Source organism: Leiobunum rupestre, chromosome 1 (genome assembly GCF_980474605.1).
Source record: "Leiobunum rupestre chromosome 1, qqLeiRupe1.1.hap1, whole genome shotgun sequence".
Taxonomy (NCBI): Eukaryota; Metazoa; Arthropoda; class Arachnida; order Opiliones; family Sclerosomatidae; genus Leiobunum; species Leiobunum rupestre.
The window spans coordinates 94552469-94561258 of NC_143384.1; positions in this window are offsets into that span (position 1 = coordinate 94552469).

Below are 8790 nucleotides of genomic sequence, written 5' to 3' on the forward strand. Positions count from 1 at the left end.
CCAATTCGGAGTTTTTATCAGGTCTAAATTAAACGTAGGTACACAAGTGTTAATTAAACCTGTGATAAAGAGGGGGTTACATTAAAGGACAGGCTAATCACTATCTGAAATCGGTGTACAAGCCTGTAGCTTTGACTGTACGAAAATGATTACATAATCGATTACATATTAAGCACTACCAAAGGCTGTACTCACTGTAATCGATGTACATAAATTAAGGATGTGGTAAGCCCCTCTGTAATCAATTTTTTATAGTTCCAGGTGAAAAGTGTTAAAAAAATACTTAGAATTAACAAATATAAAATTGTTTATAGTTAAACATTCATTAAAGGGCGAAACTAGGCTTCTTATCCAAATAACCGACATTTTCATTAAACAAAAAAATAGAATTTCGCGATCCTTGGTAATGAATTTACAGTGTTATCATATATATACATAATTTTTCCAACACCTTGGTAATGAGTTATGAGACCCTAAACCTATTTTTAAACCTTTTAATATATTAAAATATAATCTCAGACAAATAAAAGATAATATCAATATTCTACATAATTTCGGAATTTACGTAATTGTAACAATATATATACAGGGTCTTTTTTTTTGCTCGGAAAAGTTTTTTTTTTCAAAAACTATTTATAGTACCGATTTCAAATTTGGAAGGTCAATTCTCTATACCGGGGGACATCAGTTTGAGAAATTTGAGCGTTTTCGGTAATGTTTTTCACCAATTTTGAAAAATTATTTTTCGACCACTAGGTGCGAGATAAAAAATTTCTATTATAAAGTTGTAGGCCGTCATCGAAAACCCTTAAAAATTGTTCACTCGACGAAAAACAATTTATTTATCAGTGAAAATTCGAGCTTGAAAAATTTACAAGTTGGTGAAGCCAAATTACGATTGTTTGAAACGATAATTGAAACCGAATTACCTAATCCAGTTCAAACTTTGGTTAAAAAAACGACCGGATTTAAAAAACACGAGGCTATAGGTCAATCCTAAACATGCATTGGGTATTTAAAGGAAAACTTTGGGAGATTATTATCAGTGTTTGATAATATTTCGAGCAATGCCTCGTTATTCAGTAGCTGAGCGTACCGAGATAGTTGCCATTTACTATGGAGAAGCAGCGCAAAACCTTAGAAGAGTGACTGAAATCTTCGCAGAAAGACATCCAAATGGAGCACCATCTGTAAATACAGTAAGACGAGCAATTCACGATTTCAATCAATTTGGTAACTTGCAACCTAGGTTTCGCGGATTGGGTCAACCGGATTTAGACTTCGAGAACAATGTACTCGCGTACTTTGTGGCATATCCTCGTCACAGTTGCGCTAACGCCGCTGCTGATTTGGGTTGTTCTGCAAATCGTGTGTGGAAAATTCTTCGTAAGAATCGCTATCACCCATACAGAGCTACGCTCCACCAAGGACTAATTGACGGAGACCATCAAAGACGTTATGAATTTAGCAACTGGTTACTAAATGCTGTCCAAGAAGATAGACAATTTTTGCGCCATGTTTTGTTCTCCGACGAAGCGTCATTTTCTAGAGATGGGCCCTTTAATCATCAAAACAGCCATCTTTGGTCTGACATCAACCCACATTGGGGTTTTGAATATCATCACCAGGTTCAATTTGAACGGGTCAATGTTTGGGTTGGACTTGTTGGAAACCGTTTGATTGGTCCCTTTTTCCTGCCGACGAACCTCAACGGCCAAAGGTATTTACATTTTCTACAGAACGAACTGAGTGACGCAATCGACGACCTTCCATTGGCTGAAAGACGTCAGTTGTGGTTTCAGCAAGATGGCGCCCCTCCGCATTTTTCCCGGCAAGTAACTGAGCACCTCAACAACGAGTTTCCGGAAAGGTGGATAGGGAGAAATGGTCCAGTGCATTGGCCAGCAAGGTCACCTGACCTAACACCGCTGGATTATTTTCTCTGGGGATTCGTTAAAGCAAAGGTATACGCCACGCCCATTGAAACTAGGGAGGAACTCATTAGACGAATAATCAGTGCTTGCCGAGACGTCACACCAGAAATGGTAGAGAAAGCGTTTGAGAACTTAATTGTCCGCGCACAAACCTGTGTTGCAGCCAATGGTGATATTATTGAAAATGTTTTGTAAAAATTTATGTGAATAAAATATCTGCATTTAAAAACCAAACGTGTACATTTTTTCAAGTGTGAAAACTCTACTACGTTTGTATTAAACTTGTTCCCTTTTCAATTATCGTTTCAAACAATCGTAATTTGGCTTCACCAACTTGTAAATTTTTCAAGCTCGAATTTTTACTGATAAATAAGTTGTTTTTCGTCGAGTGAACAATTTTTAAGGGTTTTCGATGACGGCCTACAACTTTATAATAGAAATTTTTTATCTCGCACCTAGTGGTCGAAAAATAATTTTTCAAAATTGGTGAAAAACATTACCGAAAACGCTCAAATTTCTCAAACTGATGTCCCCCGGTATAGAGAATTGACCTTCCAAATTTGAAATCGGTACTATAAATAGTTTTTGAAAAAAAAACACTTTTCCGAGCAAAAAAAAAGACCCTGTATATATAGGACAAAAACATCACCTTAAAAAACCAAACTCTGATAATAATAATCAGCTAGGCTAATACCCAAGGCACCACCATTGGATTAAGTCTTCAAGCGACTTTTAAAGCCATTAATTCAGGTGGCCGGGTTACAATGCGTAGGAGGGTGGTGGCAAGCCATTCTACGCGAGGCAACAGCTCCCTACACTAACGTGCCCACCCGGTCACTAATACAATGGTGTTATTTATGTACGCTAAGAGCCCAAGTCTATATAAAGCACTTAATGAATCTGGGGTGCTAATTTTGCCATCAAAAAGTACTCTAGCACCTAACACTGATACCACCGGCTCAAGAACTCTAAAAAATTTTACCACGAAGACTACTCTGAAATAGTTGCAGATGAAATTAAGATTGAAGAAGACATAGTGTTCAGGGTTGAAACTGGCGACGTGATTGATTATACGCATTGAAGTGACACAGAACAAAAGTTATCGGAATTGCAATTGGAAATCTATAAAGACAAACCTTTAGCTACTCACGTACTTTAATTTATGCTAAGGGGCGTTTTGAATGGGTTTCAACATCCCTTTGCACATTTCGCTACCCACTCTTTAAAAGCAGAAACTTTGGACGCATTACTGTGGGAAGCAATACAGAAATTGGAGCTTTCTGTTTTTAAAATATTGGTAGTCGTTGGTGACAGAGCTGCAATAAACCGCAAGTGTTTTGACATGAACTGTAAAGAACATTCTTTCAAATGTAAAAATCCATTCAATTCAAACCGAGATTTATTTTTCATCTGTGATGTGCTACATTCGATAAAAACGGTACGTAATTGCCTTGAAAGAAGTAGAGAGGTCGGTGGCTCACGATTAATGCAAGTTAACGGATAAATATAAATTTGGATCATTCTACAAGACCTATTCAAGAAAGATATGAATGAGCCAGGACATTTGAGAAAACTGCACTAAATCACAACCGATCATTTGACTGTCGAAAATCGCATGAAAGTTAAGTTCGCCACGCAGATACTAAGTCAATCTGTAGCGAACGCTTTAAAAACAGAATATGGAGAGGAACACAAGGAACTGGTTATATTTGTTGAAATCTTCAACAAATGGTTTGATCTCATGAATGTTGGGCATTTGTATGACGCTGTCCGTTCACGAAACCCAAATCTTAATCCATATACAAGCAAAAAAGATCCGAGGCTTCATGTAGGTTTTTATTATTGCAATATTGTAGTGAACCTAATAAAATAATATTTTATACTTTTTTTACAGTGGCTGAAGTATGAGTTTTTTGGATACCTTGATTCATGGGAAAACTGCGTAAACAACTTGGATTTCAAAACGGAACAAAAAAAAGATGTTACTCAGTAGAGAAACACTTTCGGGTTTACGACAAACTAGTATGTCATTGTTGTTTAAAATTACTATTTCATTACTATTCTCTGGGGATTCGTTAAAGCAAAGGTATACGCCACGCCCATTGAAACTAGGGAGGAACTCATTAGACGAATAATCAGTGCTTGCCGAGACGTCACACCAGAAATGGTAGAGAAAGCGTTTGAGAACTTAATTGTCCGCGCACAAACCTGTGTTGCAGCCAATGGTGATATTATTGAAAATGTTTTGTAAAAATTTATGTGAATAAAATATCTGCATTTAAAAACCAAACGTGTACATTTTTTCAAGTGTGAAAACTCTACTACGTTTGTATTAAACTTGTTCCCTTTTCAATTATCGTTTCAAACAATCGTAATTTGGCTTCACCAACTTGTAAATTTTTCAAGCTCGAATTTTTACTGATAAATAAGTTGTTTTTCGTCGAGTGAACAATTTTTAAGGGTTTTCGATGACGGCCTACAACTTTATAATAGAAATTTTTTATCTCGCACCTAGTGGTCGAAAAATAATTTTTCAAAATTGGTGAAAAACATTACCGAAAACGCTCAAATTTCTCAAACTGATGTCCCCCGGTATAGAGAATTGACCTTCCAAATTTGAAATCGGTACTATAAATAGTTTTTGAAAAAAAAACACTTTTCCGAGCAAAAAAAAAGACCCTGTATATATAGGACAAAAACATCACCTTAAAAAACCAAACTCTGATAATAATAATCAGCTAGGCTAATACCCAAGGCACCACCATTGGATTAAGTCTTCAAGCGACTTTTAAAGCCATTAATTCAGGTGGCCGGGTTACAATGCGTAGGAGGGTGGTGGCAAGCCATTCTACGCGAGGCAACAGCTCCCTACACTAACGTGCCCACCCGGTCACTTTGCCAACTCTGATCGTAAACATGAAATAATATTTGGTAAAGTGAAAATTATTAGTAAAACAGGAAATGGTAAAAAACATGAAGTCATAGAATCTCTGGAAATTATTAAATAACGGTCCTCCAATCCAGACATAGTATTAAATAGAAACAATGGACCGGGAAATATTTTAGCGAAAATGTGAATACAAAATTATAATTTATTAGAAAATAAGATTTTACATTTAAAAGTTCATGTTATATTTGTAGTTTTTACCTCTCCGAGGGGACTTTGTACCCTAGGAGGGGTTATACAACCACCGTGTATGTCTGTCTGTCTGTGGGTCTGTCTGTCAGGCCTGCGAACGCGTTCGCATTTTCGGGGCAAAGGGTAATCACTGCGTACGCAGTTTCTTAGAATCAGGGAAAAGGTTTTTCCAAAAGCGACCTCTTTTTGTCATTGGGTGTAGTATAATTTTTTAAACGGCCGGGATTCGAACCCGAGCCCTCTTGGACGACAGGTGAGCGTTTAGTTAACCCTTCAATTAATGTTCAACAATTATTATTATCAAAACTGTGTCACAATGTTTGAATTATACCTGAATGGGGCGGTGAAACTAGACGTAAATTTTTATTAATTAAAAACATTTTTATTGTGTATACAGTGGTAAGATTTTTAGTTCAATCGAAATTTATCATAAGGTGTTGCAACAGCTTTTGCAGTTAAAGCTAAATTTGATTGTTTTTCAAATAGAACTTTCAAAAATGTGAATAACTATAAGCTTAAAATTCATGATGATTTTGTTAATACATTGTGTAATGATAATTGTACAGAAATAGAAAAAAACTACAATAATAATTGAAATTAAAAATATTATTAAAAAATTAAGTTTATATACTTAGAAATTTTATGAAATCGTAATTTTCTTACATTAACATGGCTACAAAAACGACTATTGTGCGTTCGTCCATTCAATTGGCTGGTGTGAAACACTAGGACCGTTATAGAAATTAAGCAAAGTAATATTAACAGGATTGGCTTAAGACAGAGTCGATACGAACATTGTTTACATTAAAACATAAAATTTTCTGTTAGACAATTATGCGCGAACTGTTTATTATTATACACGTTTCAGAATCGATAAAGATTACTAGACAATAGTTTAAACAATACCCTTTCATTTTAGGATGTTAATTTATCTGTTAAAATTACGATTGTCGAAAGAGTGGGTTGCTGTGCAAAAGTGGAATTTTCCGTTTTCCGTCACTCAACGAGAGAGTTCGCGGGAACAAAATGAAAGTAGTCACTCTTATCAATTTTCAAGACTATTAAAAAGAGTGGGATATTTGAGTTTAAATTTAATGAATGACATCACTGGAAAACGTGGTGCCATCCAGGGCCGGATTAACCCCAATATCTGCCCTAAGCAATTTAAGAATTTTGGTGCCCCCCCCCTCAGGAAAACAAAATTCTTATTTGGAATCTTGGATAATACTAATACAGATGCATTTATATTTTATTTATATTTTACTCCGAAACTTAATTTTTTAACGGGTATGAGATACAAGTAGTATAAATTTTTATATTTTTAAATAAAATTTTATGGTAAATCCGCCACTGAAATAAGGCGAAGCGTCTACAGCTGACATCAGCATTTCGCCAAAACGACTACCTCAGTAAATCTATAAATATATTAGATACCGCAAAACTGGTGGAGATAACAAAATGGTAACACGAAATGTTTTGACTATACTAAAGTATAATAGATGATGCCCGACTACCATTATTTCAAAATGTTTTCCGAGTTAAATGTATTTACTGAACTGTGAGTTTGAATAAATAAAAATTTTAGCAAAATACGTGACTTTAGTATATTTAGTATAGTCAAAACACTTCATGTAGCCTTTTTGTTCCCGCTACCAGGCCTGCGGTGTATTCAATATATTTATGGAGGTGATCGTTTGGCGAATTTCCGATGTCAGTAGACGCTTCAAAGGAGTATATTAATATAAATATTATATATTTATACTGATATAGTTATTTTTTATTTAGTTTAAGTTCCATTGTATCATTATCACATTTTTTAGTTTTTCCTAATGAATAAAATTTCGACGGTGACCCTAATTTCTTGATGCCCTAAGCAATTGTTTTTTTTTGCCTAATGGTTAATCCAGGGCTGGTGCCATCTATTAATTAATCATCTGGAAAATGAAGGTAATATTTAAAAGATAAAATGATAAAGTGATCAAAGAACCATTGTAGCGTATTTTAATTTGGCAAATAAACTCTACTTGGAGAAGTTTAACCTAAATTATATATCCAAAATCCTAATTCTGAAATATGATATTGAATACCTTGGTTGCTAAGATAATGTTTTGCGGGGGGGCCTCGAGCACCTTGCGCCAATGACGGCGAATAAGGTCTTAACATGTTTCGTTTAAACTTAGAAATACTATGAAATCCTACTCACTAACTTAAATAAAGGGCGCTTATATGTACAAAAACGACCCTGCAAACATTCCTCTAGTGTTTAAAATATTTTTGTCTTTTTTTTAATGATACGTAGCTTCTGAAGATATAACGCTATAAAACTAATTAACTATTGAATTTCAATTTTTAAGCGAGAGTGGAAAGTGTTTTCTATACGTTAAAATTAGTTTGACAAGCGTTAATAAAATAATAGTTTCGGTTGGAGGAGGTAATAACAGCACTCTTTCCTTTTAAAAATATGGAACATTTTCCGGGAAAATGGCCTCGGCCTGTTAACCGGACAGAGCTGAAATGTGCACACAGTGTAGAGGTATAGCAGTAATATAGATTAAAAATGAAACGGAATTTAAAAGTCAATTGGAAACAAAATTATAAGACTACGTATTTTTTTTAAAAGAGTTTAAGGGGGTCGTATAGAAGGTCCTGACAAATCGTCGCTAACTTCTTTTACCCCACGGAACTTGGTTTTACAGTTAGTAGCCCCACTATTAATTATTCTTAGAAAAAACGGCATGGTTATGTCACCCCGTTAACAATATATGGAATGTGTTGCAAATGTGGAAGCCAACAACAACAACGACGACGACGATGACGACGACACTTCACAACATTCTTACGAAAATAATAGTCCCACTCGATATATATATATAGATATAGATCATGTGGAACTAAAAATGGACTATGAAACTCATTCACCCATATGAGACGATGCTCTCACTAGCCCAAGGAATAACTCTAAACTAGAAAGTATAAACACTCTTGACCAAGCACTTAGCACTGCCATTATCTGCATTTGCAATATTGAAGGAATCTTTTGTGATTCTAGGAACCCTTATTTGAGCTTGAGATTGTTGGGAGTTGCCTCTTCTTAGAGCTAAATGGGAATCAACAGATGAATTAAATAAAAGGTGCCTTTCCTTTTGGCTTAAAATTGTCTCAGGAATTATTACAAAAGGTTGGATAGAATATCTTATCCTTTTAAGTAGAACCTTGGATAAATAATAGTAGTTCCTCAATGGGATTTTTCTTGGTCATGGTGTATATAATATAATAAAAAATAAATTATTTACGACAAATTATCATGACTTTAATTGCTTGTAAAAGGAGCAAGTTACAATAACACGACGCGTTTCGAAGCGATGCTTCTTCGTCAGGTGTAAACACTGTTATGAGTGTGACAATTCATTATAGCACTAGGGCCAAATTTCAAAATTAATAACAAACAATTGGAAAAAAACTAAAAAAATGATTATACAATGTCCACCCACAAGTTATCGCTAAATCCCCCCGGTTCTAAATTTAGTTGGCCACATTTTTTAATAAATAAGCTTTCGGCATATTTACCGCAATAAAAATGCTGTTCATTGGTTAAGATTTTAAAATTTTCCCAATCCATATTGTGGCCAGTTTTATTGCAATGAACAGAAATACCGTTATTTTCGTTTTTATTAGTTATAGCTCGTTTGTGTTATTTTATTCTCGTTTGTATTTCAC